Source organism: Sminthopsis crassicaudata, chromosome 4 (assembly GCF_048593235.1).
Source record: "Sminthopsis crassicaudata isolate SCR6 chromosome 4, ASM4859323v1, whole genome shotgun sequence".
Lineage (NCBI taxonomy): Eukaryota > Metazoa > Chordata > Mammalia > Dasyuromorphia > Dasyuridae > Sminthopsis > Sminthopsis crassicaudata.
In genome coordinates, this window is record NC_133620.1 from 30,812,330 (window position 1) to 30,829,358 (window position 17,029).

Genomic DNA, 17,029 nt, shown 5'->3' on the forward strand with positions numbered 1-17,029 from the left:
ATGAAGAGACAAAAAGAAAGCGACAAAAGTCTCTTTAAATCAGTTCTCAGAGTTCATCAGTTCTGGAGATGGAGAGCATTTTCCATCATGTGTCCTTTGGGATTTTCTTGGATCATTGTCTTGATCAGGTAACAATCTTTCACAATTGATCGCTGTTACAATATTGCTTTTACTGCTTTAACTCATTTTTTTTGGTCCAAGACTGTAATTACTTGTTTGTAAGGAACTCTTGGAATGGGAAGTTTATTTTTACTGATACAGATCACTAGTTTACGTAAATTTAGTTTTAGAATATTGTAACATTGAGAAGTGACTTGTCCATGGTTACACTGGATGTACATGGCAGAGGAAGCATTTGCACTCAGGTGCTCTTGACTCCAAGACAGTTTCCCAGCAGCTCCAACCTCATAATCCCTCCCACCCTCTAACTATTCAACTGTATTATGCTCTAAGATTTGCTCCAGAGTTATTGGTATACAAAGCACACTAATTCGCTCATCCTCAATAATTCTATGATCTTTTTCATTAGTAAATATGAAAGATACACATGATTTTAATATTTTTATATACCTAAATAGGAACCATCTTGTATAAGGAATAATTAAAGCTAACTGAGATTCTATATGCTCTCATCTTTCAACAAGGATCATTTCATGAGATCAAGATGGGATTATACATTTGAAGTACAAGGAACAAAAATTCTGGACATTCATATGTTAAGGAAAAAAGAGCTTATGAATGCATATTTAATTAGCAATACAAACAAAGGGTTTTTGTCCTTTATTCCCAAAGAGGACCATGACCCCAGGGAGGTGACCATATAAAAATGACCATATATAATGCATTAGATTCTATAGGAATACATTAACTTTTATGATTTTTCAAGAGTATTTAAAAAATAATTTCTCAAACTTCTCCTATTCCCTTAATAGTCAGGACAACTGTTTGAGGATGTTGTTACGGCATCTGTCAGATGAATTGTAAAGCGTCACAGTGGGGGATGATCTCACATACATGTGCAATTAATATCTGCATCTATGGCTTCCACTTTGTCCTCTGTAAAGGATTGCTTGTTTCTTGTGTTTACCCATTGGGTCAGATTCATTGACAAATCTGTAAGAGAAAAATGAGGTAATTGTGAGTTAGTATCCAGAAAAATTTAAGTCTTCTCAAAATCCCATTTATGGGGAGCAAGACTAGACTTTTCCACCAAATAGAACAGCATCAATTATATTGTTGTCTCAAGGCTCCTAAGCAGAGCTCAGGTGAGATGACTTCATAGTAAACACAGGCAGATCACGGGGTAATTGATTTTCATTAATCTGCACAAGTAGAACATTGGGGCCATTGTGTCCCATTTGGGGTAATATATTTTAGGAAGGGTTTTGATTTTTTTGTTTGTTTTTTATTTATTTTTTAAAATTAATTTTATAATTATAACATTTTTTTTGACAGTACCTATGCATAGGTAATTTTTGTACAGCATTATCCCTTGTACTCCCTTCTGTTCCGAATTTTTCCCCACTTTCCCTCTACCTCCTCCCCTAGATGGCAGGCATTCCCATACATATTAAATATCTTACAATATATCCTAGGTACAATATATATGTGTAGAACTGAATTTTGTTGTTGTTATTGTTGCAAAGGAAGAATTGTATTTGGAAGGTAAAAATAATCTGAGGAGAAAAACAAAAAATGCTAACAGTTTACACTCATTTCCCAGTGTTCCTTTTCTGGATGTAGCTGATTCTGTCCATCATTGATCAGTTGGAATTGGATTAGCTCTTTTCTATGTTGAAGATATCCACTTCCATCAGAATACATCCTCATACAGTATCATTGTTGAAGTGTATAATGATCTCCTGGTTCTGCTCGTTTCACTCAGCATCAGTTGATGTAAGTCTCTCCAAACCTTTCTGAATTCATCCTGCTGGTCATTTCTTACAGAGCAATAATATTCCATAGCCTTCATATACCATAATTTACCCAACCATTCTCCAATTGGTGGACATACATTCATTTTCCAGTTTCTGGCCACTACAAAAAGGGCTGCCACAAACATTTTGGCACATACAGGTCCCTTTCCCTTAGGAAGCGTTTTGAAAATCTGAGGAACAAAGACACTGATAATACCATATGAGGACTGGATGAATTAAATTAATATATTACTCCTGGAAAGTCACTTAACCTTGTTTGCTCCAATTTCCTCATCTGTAAAATGAGCTGAAGAAGGAAATAGCAAGGGGCAGCTAGGTGGTACAGTGGACAGAGCACTGATCCTAGAGTCAGAAGGACCTGAATTCAAATGTGGTTCCAGACATTTGATATTTACTAACTGTGTGACCCTGGGCAAATCTCTTAACCCCAAAGGGGGGGGGGGAAGAAGAAAATGGCAAACCACTGGATGGAATTTCACACTTTCTGCCATTTGGAGTGTGTGATAACCTCCTACAAGGATCTCAGGAAACTGCAGGTATTTCTGGTCTTAAGAATAAAACTGTATTATAGAACTATACACCAGGTTTGGTTTTTCTTCCTTTAATCTCTATAAAACCTTTATTCCCAACTCCCAATTCTCACATCACATCTTGTTCTCCCTAGGATATGTTTCCTTTATGCAATTGTCCTTTTCCTCTCCTGCTGATCCTTTCTTTGTCTGGTAGAGTCCCATTGTCAAACTTCCATACTGAGGTGGGGGTGGATGCCCCTCTTCTTTAGATCTTCCTGGAAATTCATGATGGCTCTGTTCTTCCCCTGGGGCCCATCTTCCACCACAAGATCCAGGCACTGCACTCTCATGACCGTTCTTCAGAGATAACTTCTCCTTCTCTGTTACCATCAGTAACTACTCTTCCTCCCAGTTTCTGTCTTCACTTCAATAACCAACTTTACTCCGATTAATTGTTATTGCTGTTTAGTTGTATCCAGTTCTCTATAACCCTATATAAGGTTTTCCTGGCTAGAGTGGTTTGCCATTTTCTACATCAAATCCTTATGTAGATAAGGAAATTGAAGCAAATAGGGTTAAATAACTTGCCCAGGTTCTCGTAGCTAATAAATGTGTGAGGTTAGATTTGAACTCACAAAGATGAATCCTCCTGACAGGCCCAATATTCTATCCACTGCATCATCTAACTGCTAGATTAATTATACTTATCCTCTAATTGTTACTATTTTTCCTTCTGTTTGATGGCTTAGTACAGTACTGGGCTAGCATTTCTGAGTTGTCAATATCTCTAGGACTGCCTCTGTGTTTTTAAGTGGTAAATTTGATAATAACACCTAAATGGTGATCTCTGGATGATTTCTGGGAGCGAAAAGTGCTCCAGAACCATCTCTGCACATCTGGCCATCAGATTTGCAGAAACCTCATGCAGTTACAATCCCAGGAATACTTAATGACTTTGAAGAATCTCAAATGAATTGTCATAAAGACCACGCACTTTACTTCATAGGAAAGACACTCAGTTCCTCTTGAAAACCCTCTTATCTCTTAATTTAGCAATGCCTTTCTTGTTGATTTTTGAGGATTGTACTCAGAGAAGGACATTGAAAGCCATTATTCCATTTTGGAATGTAAATATCTAGAAGAAAGTTCTCAACCCCCAGCAATTATCACAGCCATTTATTCAATATCTACTCATACTGGGAATAGAAAAATGAAAAAAGAATATATAATCCCAGTCCTGAAAAGACTCACATTATAGTGGAGAGGTTAATGTGATACAATGGGAAGAATGCTTAATTTAGAGTTCAGGGACCCAGCTCTGCCTCTGCCATTTGCTCTTTGAATGGTCTTGGATAAATCAACCACTTTGAGATTCAATTGCCTCATCTGAAAAGTAGCCTCTCCCGCCTTTTCTGGTTCCAAATCTATAATCCTTTAACCTTACCTTTTAGACTATCAGGACTTGGTTCAATTGGAACCTTCAGCTCAATAAAGATAATAGTTTGCATGGGTATAGTATTTATGGATACAAAACACTTTCACACTTTTCTCTTATTCAGCCATCCCAACAACCTTGAGAAGTATATCACATAAATATTATCCTTATTACCCAAAGGGGAGGCATGGTACTGAAAAAAAAGAACCCTGGTTTTGGATTCTGAGTGTATATTCTGGCTTTGGAACTTTCCTGCTCTCTGCTGCTGGGCTAGTCCCTCGCTATCTGTTTACGGTCTCTGTCCAAGGTACCCGTACTGATAGACCCACTCTTCCTTCTTGCCCAGGCTGTTCAGAGGAGAAAACAGTACTTTGTAAAAAATTAAAGAACAACATATAAGTGTGAATTTTCCCTGTCTTACAGAGGAAGAAAAAAATCTTAGAGATTTAAAGCAACTTGCATGAATAGAAAAAAGTCTCTTTTAGCTCAGTGCCACTCATGCTAACATTCATTTGATTCCAGAAGTCTCTCCTCAAAGGAGACAAAGAAAACCCATACCTCTGGGGAAGCAATGAAAGCCAACATTAAGGCTGGTGGTCTCGGCTGATCGGCAGCCTTTCCTACATTTCAAAACTGGCTCAGTAGAGAAACATGTGGATTCCTCTCCTTTCACCACAAGATCCAAGAACTCATACTTCCTTTGTATTTTGCATCCTAAAAGGGAATTTGGAGAGAAGATTTGAAGACACAAGTCAGTGGATTGTACAATACAATATTATTCACTGAAGTCTAATATTTGTTGTTGTTCAATTGTTTTCAGTCTGTGTGACTCTTCATGATCCCATTTAGAGTTGTCTTGGCAAAAATACTAAAGTGGTTTGCCATGCCCTTCTCCGGCACATTTTATAAATGAGAAAATTGAGGCAAAGAGGACTTGCCCACAGTCATACAGCTAACAAGAGTCTGTAGGCAGATTTGAACTCAGGGAGATGAGTCTTCCTGACTCCAGGCCTGGCACTCTATCCAGGGCACATGTAGCTGCCCTAAAGTCTTATAGATGACCATACTTTAACACAGATTCACCTTTAGTTTAAAAATAGATAAAAATGAAAATGAACCTCTTTTAAAAGATTCTGTCTATATAATACAATAGCCATTCTGCTTATGCTGATGTAAACTTATTTTTGGATGACACTTACAGGCCATATCCTAGCCTAGACACAAACCCTTCCCCTGTTGGTAAAGTCTTTCAAAACTTGTGCTCCAACCCATGAGCATTCACTTCCACATCATGATTTTTTTTGAGGAGAACTTTGGCAGAGATTCATTTTCTTTAAAAAAAAATTTTATCAATAATTTTTCATTTCAATGTGTCTCCCTCCACCCCATACATCTTAAGATGATATAACCAGAATTCTTCATAAGCTTAGTTTAGCTATTGTTATGATTATTATTATTGAAAGGTATAAGCATTTGTATTGCACCTACTTGGTGCCAAGAATAGTGCTAAGCACTTTTTATAAATATTCTCTCACTAGACCCTCACAACAATCCTGTGAAGTAGATGTTATTATTCCATTGTATAGTTTGAGAAAATTGAGGCAAACAAAAGTTTGTCCAGAGTCATATATATATAGCTAGTAAGGATAAAAGGCCAGATTTAAATTCAGAGTTTCCTGACTTCAGGTCCTATCTTCTACCCACTATGCTTATCATCATCATCATCATCATCATCATCATCATCATCATATTATTATTATTATTATTATTATTATTATTATTATTATTATTCTCATGTATAAGAAAGGATAAAAAAGAAAGAGAAAAAATGAAGTTCATTCAAACTGCCAACACATTAAGTCTATTTAAGTATTAAGTATATTTATTACTCCATGCTTTTTTAGTCATTCTTAGTATAACTGCAGATTCAATTTCCTTTTTTCATTTGGTATTTTTATGCTTACAACATGCATTATTTTCCTGATTCTACTTACTTTATTCTGCATCAGTTCATATTAGTCTTTCAATGCTTTTCTGAATTTTTCATATCATAATTTCTCATGAAGTGGTAACATTCCATTATTACCATAATACGTACCATGGATGTACCACAATAGCTTTAGCACCTCCCTAATCAGAGGGTAGCCATTCTGTTTCTAGTTCTTTGCTACTATAAGAAGTTCTACTATCAATCTTTTGGTGTAGGTGCTTTCTTTTTGTATAGAACTCTAAGTCAAATTAAATCATGTGAGTTTTTAGTCAGTTTTATAACATATCTTATATATAGCATTTTATAGCATATTTTATAGCATAATTAAAAATAATTTTTCAGATTGGTTAGAATAGTACATTTCACATCCCCTCCAACATTAATTGTTCCCTTTTTTCATTTTTTTGAGTGTGAGGTAAAACTTCAGAGATGTTTTGATTTATAGCAATCTTTCACTGTTAGAAATAGTTTGCACTGCTTCTTTTGATATGTTCATGTTTTTTGACTAATTATCCAATGAGAAATGATTCTTTGTCTTATCTATTTGTGTTTGTGTGTTTGCAATTAATCTTAAGAAGAAAATCCTTATCAGAATTATTTGATACCACATTTTGCCCCCAATTTGAAAGCTTCTCTTAGCCTAGATGCATTGATTTTGTTGGTACAAAAGCTTTTATGTTTCAATACCTTTGAAATCCTTTATTCTATCTTTTGTGATTACCTCTATCTCCTGTGTGGTCAAGAGGGTTATTTTTATATATTTTATATGTTTATACATCCATTTTAGTAACAGCATTTAGATGTTTGAGCTTTGGATCATGATATACAGGAGGGAGACTGCTAACAAATAGTAGCAATAGCCAATCCATTAGAAAGTCATAATTTTTTTTTTCTTATAGTCAAATTAAATTTTCAGTTCCTATTTAAAAAATATTCTTTAAAAGATAGACATTACTCAAGACAACCTAGAGTTTATCTTATCAAATTTGACAGTAAAAATGACAATCTTAGTTAAAATGGTGAAGGGAAATGTTGGCATGACTATAAAAGGAAGGCAAATTTCCAAACAGATTTTTTTCTAGAATTTTAATTATCCAAAGAATAAGGTTTCATCAATTCTGTCAGTATACTACTTATTTAATACATCTTCAAATCTTAGCTCCCGTGAGAAGTCACTTTGCTATCTGGCTTGGAAGATTCCTCTTCTGGGCTTAGGATGTTTTGTATTTAACTTACATTTGTCTATTTCATTCCCCCCAGAAATCTTTTGGCACCAGGACTCAATCAGGCATTTTTCTCTCTGTTGTAGACAGTTTACCCAATATTATCTGGTTATAATTTCCTTGCAAGTCAAGTGACTAAGGAACCATCTTGGAACTTGTTTGTAACATGACAGTTCTTTTCAGTGATTAGAAGCTGAATCCCTGTTCTCCTTTAAAAACCCAGAGCTAACTTTTTGAGTCTTTACTAATTTTGAATGTTTTTGTCTAAGGGGTGTTTGCAGTACTTAGCTCATTCTCTGTTGGAAAGAAGACTATGACTTCTGTGACTGATGAATGACCAAGTCTGTCTTAATTCAAGTTACCATTTCCTTGGGTTAGTTTTGGGGATTCATTTTCTCATTTATGTTGTACGTAAGGATTTAATTGGGTGATCTGCCACATTACCTTGAAATTTTTGGATTTTGGATTCACTTAGGTGTGTACTTTGGTGACTGGTAGACTGGAATCCAATTACAATATCAAGTTGTCTCAAACATAATAGCAAAACATAAAGAACTCCCTGTGATATTATCAGTAAGTCAAAGTCCTTCTACTGGCAGATTATCACCTAGAATTCTCTTGAAAATGAAGTAATTAGGGGCAGCTAGATAATCCAGTGGATAGAGCACTGGCCCTGAAGTCAGGAAGACTTGAGTTCAAATCTGGCTTAGACACTTAATGCTTCCTACCTATGTGACCTTAGGCAAGTCACTTAATCTCATTTGCCTCAGAAAAAAAAAAAGAAAAAAAAAAAACCATGAAAGAAAGAAAATGAAGTAATTAGAAGATAATCCAGAAGAAGTAACCAGACACACATACACACACACACACACACACACACACACACACACACACACACACATATATATATATATATATATGTTATTCGACAAAAGTCACACAGAGAACAGGATGTGAACTCAAGTCTTTCTGACCACAAGCTTGGGCTTAGTAATACAAATAACATTTCCATCAAAATCAGCAGAAACAGTCTCCATCGGCTCATGCCAGCCTTCCTCACCCATAAGCAGGCTCACTCTTGACTCTCCAGGACAAATTTTCCCTTTCTATTATCTTTTTCCCCTGCCAGTATCCACCTCCCCTCCTTCATAATCTGCTCTCCCATTCTCTTTTACACTAGGGTGCTCCAATATAAGCTCCTTGAGGGCAGGGACTATCTTCTTGCTTGTATTAGCATTCCATGTGTTTTGCATAGTTCTTGGCACATAGTAAGTTCTTAATAAATGGGTGGTGCAGTGGCTAGAGCACTTGGCCTTGAATCAGGAAAGTCCAGTTCAAATCTGGCTTCAGACACTGTGATCCTGGGCAAGTGAGTTAACCCTGTTTGCCTCAGTTTCCTCAATTGCAAAATGAGCTGGAGAAGGAAATGGAAAACCACTCCAGCATCTTTTCCAGGAAAACCCATCATGAGGAATTATACATGACTGAAAAAACTGAATAACAATATTAAATGCTTAGTCTAAGTGTAATTTCCTCATCCCTGACCTATGCTGGTTAATGATCACTTCAGGAGCAATATAAAAATCCCATAATTGGCAACACTGGGTGAGAGATTTACATGATAAGAGATGCTAAGAAACGATACAGGAACTAGTAAGATGAGCTAAAGAGACAAAATCCCAGACATAGGGAGGATTCAGATAATAGAAAGCTTTAAGGGGCTTCCTTGATCTATACATAGACAAAGCCAAAACAAAGATGAAAGCAATACGGTGTCAAGATCAAAATGGAAGGAAAGAAAATTGGATATTGAATTGTGCAAAGTGTATAGAAAAAAAGCACATAGGGGAATGAAAGTTGTAGTAATTGAAGTGGTTGATAGCTAAGAGCTATGGATATCTTGGGGAAAGAAAAAGAAAGCATACCAAGAGTTTACAAAAGCCCACTGATTTTAGAGAAATGGTTAGATCAAAAGTGTCCCTCAAACAAAATTTGAAGAAATGAGAGCTATTGCTCTTTCTTTCTGCACATGAAAAATATATCCTTTTTTTCTATTTTTTTGCTCAAAAATTCTTTTATGATGTGTTGAAATGGTTTGAGTACCTCGGGAAATTAGGACATTTTCTAAGTACATGAAGATCTGTCATTGCACATATAAAACATAGTGATAGGTGCCTGAATACTCGAATTAATATTCGATGTCATGTTAGTAGTCTTTGTTTTAAGTCTCCTGTGTGTGTAATTAATTTCAGAATCCACTAACCTTTGTCACAGTTTTCTTTTACCAACAACCATGCATGAAAAAAAGCTGTGCAGTCACGAGCTTGCTTGTGATTGGGCATTTCCATTTCATCTTGAGTCTCCCAATTTGCTTTCCCACAAATTCCACAGGTCTTCCCTCTCATCCAAGAAGAGATGGTAATCTTTAAGGATAGAACATAGTTCATGTATATTCTATTCGATCCAACCAGCATTTAGTAGCCGCCTCCCATGTGTAAGGAACTGCACTGGGAACTAAAGACAAATAAAAAAGAGATCCTGCTCTCAAGGAGATTATATTCTTTTTTAAAGGCAAATGGGGATAAGTGACTTGCCCAGGGTCACACAGCTAGGAAGTGTTAAGTGTTTGAGACCAGATTTGAATTCAGGTCCAATGAGATTATATTCTACTGAAGAGATTCAACTTTAACCCTTGAAAACAAGGGCCATAGACGTAGAGGATGGAAAGAATATTAACACTACTGGGATTATTAAAAGATTCCAATAGGATGGGGCCCTAAAGGCGAGCCTAGTAGGAAGCTAAGATTCTGTGGGGCAGAGGTGAAGGGAAATACATTTTAGGTATTGCATACCTTTAGACATGCATTTTGATGTACCTTCTCCTAGCCAAGGGTCCTCCTTCATTGGCTGCTGAGCTAATGAGCCAGGAACTTATAAAAAATATAACCCTTACCCCAAAGGGCTCTCCTTCCGCTAGCCAGGAAAGGCCAGGATGAGTCTCTGAGCTTCTCTGACCCAGCTAAATGAGTTAATGGCCTCCTAGTTCAACAGCCTATTTCTAGGAGGGGTTTGCCTTCTCATTCCTTTGATACTGGGACCTGCAACATCTCCAAAGGCAGCTAGCATCTTCTTTCTCCTCCGTCACTGAGCCATGGGTAATCAGCTTCTAGAACTGGTGTTACAATAGTCGCTCTATCTCCTAACTCCATATCTCCCTTCTTACTGCTCCCTTCTCCCATGCCCACAATGGGCTTTTGCATTACCTCTACCACCTGACTTCTTTGGCTTCCTTCAAGACTCAGATCAAACTCCACCTTTTGCAAGAAGCTCTTCCTACTATCCCCTCTCCCATTGAATTCTCTCTGGGATTACCTTTCATTTCTCATATATAAAATATATGTATGTGTGTGTGTATAAATGTTGTACCAAGATATAGAGATGAGTTGAAAAATATTAATTTTTAATTGGAGAATTTATTAAAGTCAACTTTGGCCACATGGGATCGGTATCCAAATCGTGAGGTCCTGAACAAAAGGTTATAGGGTCTTTTATAGGGTCTAAAAAAACCAGCAAATAGATTACCTGCTTCCTTATCTGACATGTTTGCAACTGTTTGTTAAGGAGATATATTAAAGACAGGGGCAGGGAGACAGAAGTCTTTCATGAGATTTCTGTTCCTAATGTTATGCAGGAGGGAGGGAGACAAGGGTCTTTTAAGGTGTGCAAAAGGGATTGGGGAATTCTGGGTCATTTTAAGTTCTCAAACCCAGTTTTCCTGGGGGGTTGGGGCTATGGTTGTAAAATAATATATACAAGCACATGTGTATATATATCTTTATGTATACTTGTGTTTGTGTGTTTACATACAATGTATAATTCATGTATATGTGTGTATCTATTTATATCTCTTTTCCTCATCCATATAGATAGATATCTATGTCTATATCTATATTTTGTTTGTCTATATCTATATCTATAGCTCTTTGCACATTGTCTCCCCATCAGACTGAGCTCCTTGAGACCAAACAGTCTTGAATTGGGGGGGGGTGTCTTTTTTTGTATTTCCAGCATTTAATACACTGCTTGACATAATATATTCTTAATAAATACTTGTAGTCTAATGGGAAACATAGCCAAAAGGAAGGATCATTCTCAAGGAGAGAAAAGAGCCCTATGGAGATGACACTAATGTTGGGTAGCCAATGAGCAGACTTGTTACAAAGTTCTAACAAAGGAGGCTTGGAAAGGCTCTTAACTAATTTTAATCATACTGTGATTTTTAAATTGCTTAATGTTTCCTCTCTGTGTAGGATTAAAAAAAAAAGTCTGCTCCATATCTGATTTGATTTTGTATTCTGGGGACTTGTTTTTACTTTCTCCCTGTCCCCCCCCCTCATGGTGAAGGACCCATTAGACTAGACCCCAAATAAAATTTTCTTTTGGGTGGTGGGATTGAAATATTGGGAGTCAAAAAAAAAAAAAAAAAGAAAAGAAAAAAGAAATATTGGGAGTCCACTTTCTCCCATAAGGATGCAGGCAACTCCAGAACAATGAACTCAGGCCAAACCACGAAGGCAAGTGAAGAATGGAGAATTGAGATGGTTACCAGACCTTAGGGCCCCAGTTCTGTGTTAAATAAGTATGGAGGGAAATATGTACAAAATCGTGGAGACAGGATACCCAATCCTGATTTCAGCAAACAGGATAATGTGGCTAGAATATGAATAGAAAGAAAAAAATTAATGTGAAAAATTTGAAAATGTAGATTATAAATGGCTTTTAAATGCCACCAAAGATGCATGAATAAGGCAGTTATTTGGTCAGAGTTGTATTTTTGCGAAAAACTTTGAACTTCCTTTTGTAAGGATGGGTTGAAGTGATCAGAAATTGGAATTAGGAGGCTATTTGGAACAGTGGCCTTCTTGAATCAAGAGGAGACTGTTGGAAACATGGGCAGGTGAGGCAACTGATTAAATATGGAGGGAAGGGAACTAAAAGGGTAAAAAAAGGTCTCGGAGGTTGAAAAGTGGGTGAATGGAAGAGTGCTTGTCCCCACCACAAAAAGATAGAAATTTGAAGGAAGAACATTTGGGAAAGATCATGAATCATCTGGAATATGTTGAGTATAAGTTGCCTATTGAGTCCAGAAGAGAACAGCCATTTGGCAGCTGGTGATAGATGACCAGATTTCAAGAGAGAGGAGAGTTAGATAAGTAGATTAAAATGCATCAATTTATTTAAGTCATTAGGAAAGAGGATTTCAATGGTATAATAAACATCCCCTACCTTAAGTGTTTTGCCATTGTAAACTAATTCTTCTAATCCAAATTCAGATGCTAATATAATAATGCTTCCATTTTGTTGGTAAATATTTATGTAGTCTGTTAAAAAAAAAAAAAAAAGAAAAAGAAAAACATTAAGTGTGTGGCTGCTTTGGGAATTAATGTTAGCATTCAATGGACTTTACTTTTACTAATATGACTTTTAAATACATTTTATTTATTGAGGCATAAACATATCTACCAATCCCACCTATACTTTTGATTTTTCCCCTCCTTCCTATTTTGATTATCTTTTAATGTGGAAATTTCTCAATAAAATTTTTTGAAAAGGAATTTGGCATATTTTAGGAAGAAATTATTTAGATATACTGTCATAATTTGACATTATGCTCAAGTGTTGGCATCTTACTATGTATCTATTTTTCACTTTTACATAAGTGGTACTTTAGATCTGGAATTTGCTCCCTCCTTGTATGTTCTTTTTAGAATACTCAACTTGAAAAATTTATGGACAAAGAAGAAGTAGAGAACATTATAAAATGCAAAATGGATAATTTTGATTATTTTAAATTAAAAAGTTTTTGTCCAAACAAAACTAATACACCCAGAATTAGAAAGGAAGCGGAAAGCTGGGAAAATTTTTCATACCTAGTGTTTCTGATAAAGTCCTCATTTCTAAAATATATGGAGAATTGACTCAAACTTATAAGAACAAACCATTCTCCAAATGACAAATGATCAAAGGATATGAACAATTTTCAGATGAAGGAATTAAAGTTATTTCTCGTCATATGAAAAAAAATGCTCTATCACTCTTGATTAGAGTAATTCAAATTAAGATTCCTTTAAGTTACCACTTCACACCTCTTAGATTGGCTAAAATGACAGAAAAAGATAATGATAAATGTTGATGGGGATGTAGGAAAACTGGATCATTAATACATTGTTGGTGGAGTTGGGAAATGTTCTAACCCCTCTAGACAGCAATTTGACACTACACCCTTTAATCTAGCAATATCTCTACTTGGTCTGGGTTCCAAAGAGATCATAAAAAAGGGGAAAGAACAAAATGTGCAAAAATGTTTACAGTAGCACTTTTTGTAGTGGCGAGGAACCAGAAAATGGGTGGATGCCCATCAGCTGGGGAATGGTTGAATAAGTTACAGTATATGATTTTTTTTATTAAAGCTTTTTATTTTCAAAACATATGCATGGATAATTTTTCAACAAAAACCCTTGCAAAACGTTGTGTTCCAATTTTTCCCCTCCTTCCTCCCAGCTCCTCCCCAGATGGAACTGATGCTGAGAGAAATGAGCAGAACCAAGAAATTATTGTACATGGCAAAAACAACATTATATGATGATCAATTCTGATGGATGTGCTCTTTTCAACAATGGGATGATTCAGGCCACTTCCAATGATCTTGTGATGAAGAGAGCCATCTGCATCCAGAAAAAGGACTATGGGGACTGAATGTGGATCACACATAGTGATTTTCACCTTTTTTGTTGTTGTTTGCTTGCATTTCATTTTCTTTCTCATTTTTTTCCCTTTTTGATCTGATTTCTCTTGTACAGCAAGATAATTGTAGAAATATGTATGCATATATTGGATTTAATATATATTTTTACCATGTTTAACATATATTGGATTACTTGCCATCTGGGGAGTGTTAAGTGTCTGAGGTTAGATTTAAACTCGAATCTTTCTGACTTCAGGACTGGAGCTCTATCCACTGTGAAACCCAGCTGCCCCTGCTTTCTTCTCTTAAAGACAGCAGGTAAATGTTTGTGGCAGCCCTTTTTGTGGTGGTTAGAAACTGGAAAATGAATGGATGCCCATCAATTGGAGAATGGTTGGGTAAATTGTGGTATATGAAATGAATGTAAACTGTTTTTCTTCCCGGGTTATTTTAACCTTCTGAATCCAATTCTTGTGCAACAAGACAACTGTATGGTCCTGCACATATTTAGGATATACTATAACATATTTAACATGTATAGGACTGCCGGCCATCTAGGAGAGGGGTGGAAGGAGGGAAGGGGAAAGTCGGAACAGAAGTGAGTGCAAGGGATAATGTAAAAAAATTACCCAGGCATATGTACTGACAAAAAAGAGTTATAAAAAATTATAAAAAAAAAAAAAAAAAAGGAAATTGTCTGTTTATATCCTTTGACTATTTATCATTTGGAGAATGGCTGGGATCCTTATAAATATGAGTCAATACTCTATATATTTTAGAAATTAAGCCTTTGTCAGAACCTTTGAATGTAAAAATATTTTCCCAGCTTATTATTTCCTTTCTAATCTTGTCTGCATTCATTTTGTTTGTCCAAAAACTTTTAAACTTAATATAATCAAAATTATCTATTTCATGTTCAATAATGAACTCCAGTTCTTTGGCTACAAATTCTTTTTTCCTCCACAGATCTGAGAGGTAAACTATCTTCTAATTTGGCATATAAATTTAATGAAATATTATGTTCTATAAGAAATAATAAGCAGTCTAATTTCAGAAAAGCCTGGAAAGACTTACATGAAGTAATGCTAAGTGAAGTGAGCAGAATCAAGAGAACATTGTAGAGAGCAACAATAAAATTATGATCAACTGTGACTTGACTCTTTTCAACAATGAGGTGATTCAAGGCAATTCTAATAGACATATGATGGAAAGAGTCATCCACATCCAGAAAGAACTATGGAGACTGAATATGGATCAAAGCATGGTATTTTCACCTTTTTGTTGTTGTTGCTTGGTTTTTTCCCTGCTTGATCTGATTTTTCTTGTGTAGCATTACAAATATGGAAATATGTTTAAAAGAATTGCATATGTTTAACTTATATTGGCTAGGGGAAGGTAATGAAAGAGAGAGAAAAAATTGGAACACAAAGTTTTGCAAAGGTGAATGTTAAAAACTATCTTTGCATGTATAGGAAAAATATAAAAGCTATTATTAAATTTCTTACAATGATATTTACAAAAAAAGAATCCCTAACTTTTTCTAAAGCCTAACTTTTTCAGGTATCACTTCTTACATGAAAGATTTCCCAAAGTCTTCAGCTAATTTCATATCACTTCATGCATTCATTGCATTTTCTTTTTTGTCCATTTGAATATCTATTATATATCCCTAATAGAATGTGGACCTTTTCCTACAGAGCAAGGATTATTCATCGTTATCTTTGTCTCATGAAAGGCCAGCATAGTGTCTTGTATTAACATCTAATAAATGTCTTTTGAAGTTTAAAGAGGAGACCTTCCCTTGTCCACTTCCCAGATGTAACCTTTTGCTTGTATTTAAAAAAGAGCCTGCTTATTATTTCTTATAGAACATAATATTTCATTAAATTTATATGCCAAATTAGAAGAGAGTTTATCTCTCAGATCTGTGGAGATAAAAAGAATTTGTAGCCAAAGAACTGGAGTTCATTATTGAATACGAAATAGATAATTTTGATTATATTAAGTTAAAAAGTTTTTGAACAAACAAAATGAATGAAGACAAGATTAGAAAGGAAATAATAAATTATTCCTAAGACTGGCCTGCTACTATCTGAGGTGACTAACATAAAAAATTTAGAACAATATTTTTTGATCATCCAAGAAAAATTCTGAGCAGAGCATATGGGAGCTGAAATTAGAGTCTCAATGATACTACCTCTGAAAAAAAAATAGCACCGTTGGACTAACTAAACTAATTACTGTCATTTCCAATTCATACTGAGAACTCTCTCAGAAGGTTATATTTATGATATGACTAATGCTCAGAAATAATCTAGATATGACATTGATCTGGACAAGATGACTCATTCTAACTAAAATGCCAACAAAATACTAGAATACCCATATTCTTTCACATTCAGAAGCAAACTTTTTAAATTAAAAAAGTCAGGGGAAAAATCATTTATAAAGTCTCAAGAATTCTCATACTTCAAGTGAAAGTTTTCGGCTGTTATAGGTCGAATTCACCAAAAGCAGTTATCAGTTCAACAGAAAAAGGAAGAAAACACACACTTCCTAAGTATTTCCTGTGTGCCAGGAATTGTGTTAGGCACTTTACAAAATTCTCATTTGTTCCTCAGAAGAACCATGGGAGGAAAAAGTCATTAATTTCCCTATTTTACTGTTCGAGAAGTTGAGGAAAGCAAAGGTTGTCATAACTAGTAGAGTTGAAGTCTCCCTAACACCACTCACAGTGTGCTATATCCACTGTGTTACCTAGATGCCTATGTTAAATATTAGTGCAAAGCAGTAATGTCTTTAAAGATAAGCCTGTGAAGAACCTTTGGCCCATATTGTTAACTCTGTGATTGAGGATTTTAAATGAACACTAATAAAATGAAACTAATCTAATGCACATTTTTGACAGTTAAAATTTGTGGAAGGGTTTTAAAAATCAAGATGACATTAAGCTAAGAGATTGTTTCACAATGTACCTTCTTTCTCCTCATATACAGCTTCATTTAATAATAGTGGGCTACCATCCACAGTTACATAGAGATTTGATGATGATGATGGATAGATTGCTATTCTCCTTTAAAAGAAAATGAAACAATTTTAAAGATTTCACAAATTGTGATTTCGTATCCTGCAACTTTGCTAAAATTGTTAATTATTTCCATTAGTTTTTTAGTTGATTCTATAAGTA

At 35.4% G+C, this 17,029-nt stretch overlaps 1 long non-coding RNA gene across 1 annotated transcript; it reads right to left on the reverse strand.

The window, feature by feature from the left end:
- Window positions 1-638: 638 nt before the first annotated feature.
- LOC141540516 (uncharacterized) lies at window positions 639-12,480 on the reverse strand. The gene is made up of 4 exons (XR_012481562.1): window positions 12,384-12,480; window positions 9,361-9,520; window positions 4,443-4,598; window positions 639-1,113 (listed from the first exon to the last, which is right to left on the reverse strand). It is a non-coding gene; the product is annotated as an uncharacterized LOC141540516 (long non-coding RNA).
- Window positions 12,481-17,029: the final 4,549 nt, after the last annotated feature.